Here is a 1498-nt window from a genome sequence, read left to right on the forward strand (position 1 = left end):
CACCCTTCTCCCCGCACAAACCCCTCCCCCCCCATTTGCTCCTCTCCTTGAAAAGCAAAAGAAAAACTCCCTCATTGGTACACAATCCCCACCCGCACCTCCCCAAACCCCACCCCCTAGCCCCAAATATAATCCACTCTACAACCCTCATAGCATTCTTTATGGATTGAAGCTCAACAATATTTGCTCTACTGGGCTGATTGGCTTCATCATGATAGATGGTGAAGGGATTGAGATTGTTAGCAGCTTTAGTTTGGCCTGGCTCCACAATCAACACTCTTTTGATACCAATGACCAGGAAATTAAAAGATGGATTACATTGGGAAAGTCTGCTATCAGAGACCTCTCCAAAATTTTGAAGAGCAATGATGTCAGTCTGGATACTTAAGGCACTCCTGATTCAGGCCATAGTCTTTGCAATTACTTGCTATGCATTAGAAATCTAGACAATGACTAGAGTTGATAGAAGGAGAAATGAGGCTTTTGAGCTGTGGTGCTGGAGAAGAGTGTTGAATATATAATGGACTGCTGGGAGAACAAACATGTTTGTCCTAGAGAGGGTGAGACCAGGGTACTCCTTGGAGGCAAGGTTTCTGAAGCTTCACCTGACATACTTTGGGCATGTTGCAAGGAGGGACCAGTCTTTGGAGAGGAACTTCTTGCTTATGAGGGTGGAGGGACAACACAAGAGAGGAGGACCCCCAGTGAGGTGGATTGATTCTGTGAATGAGATAATCGTAGTAGCTGTGTTAAAGACAGTAAGATTGATACAGGATAGAACAGGGTTTAAGAGGGTCACTGTGAGTCACAGGCAACTCAAAAGCATATAACAACAGCAACAAACATTAAGGCTGTGTCACTAATCCCTTCTCCACCAATGTTTCATGAGCCATGTCCCTGGCATTTGCCCACCTAGACCAGGCAGGAGTTTGACCAAGATACCATCACAGGGGATTGGAGAGGAAATAGGTGGACAGAGATTGCCAGAGGCCTAAGCCATCATACCAGGATTGGCTGGAGGTAGCCAGGAGGGAGGTGCTGAAGGGATGAGGATAGAAAATGTAGCTGAATAATTGCAAGGTCGTGCAGAGGTGGGAACATAAAACACAAACTGAGGTTGAGGGAAGCCAATACTAGATCTGTTACCTGTGTAATGGAGAAAGGTCTTTCATCTACTTTTTTGGGGTAAAATGTTTGTCTTTCAGCAAATATCTAAAGCTGAGTATACAAAGCAAAGGGAAGAAATCAAGAAGGAGCTGAACAGAAGATGTTAAAGGGCTAGGCAGTTGTCAGAACAGAGCAAGGAAACACTGCATGGTTCAAAATTGGGAAGGGCATATGCCAGGTATATGTCCTGTCTCCATACCTTTTCAACCTGTATGCAGAACAGATCATCGGGAGGCTGGAATCTATGAGGAGAAATGTGGCATCAGGATTGGTGGAAGATTCATAAACAATCTGCGTTATGCAGATGACACAACCCTGCTTGCTGAAACTG

The sequence above is a fragment of the Elephantulus edwardii genome, unplaced genomic scaffold, assembly GCF_000299155.1.
Source record: "Elephantulus edwardii isolate Elephantulus edwardi_28Jun2011 unplaced genomic scaffold, EleEdw1.0 scaffold00067, whole genome shotgun sequence".
Taxonomy (NCBI): domain Eukaryota; kingdom Metazoa; phylum Chordata; class Mammalia; order Macroscelidea; family Macroscelididae; genus Elephantulus; species Elephantulus edwardii.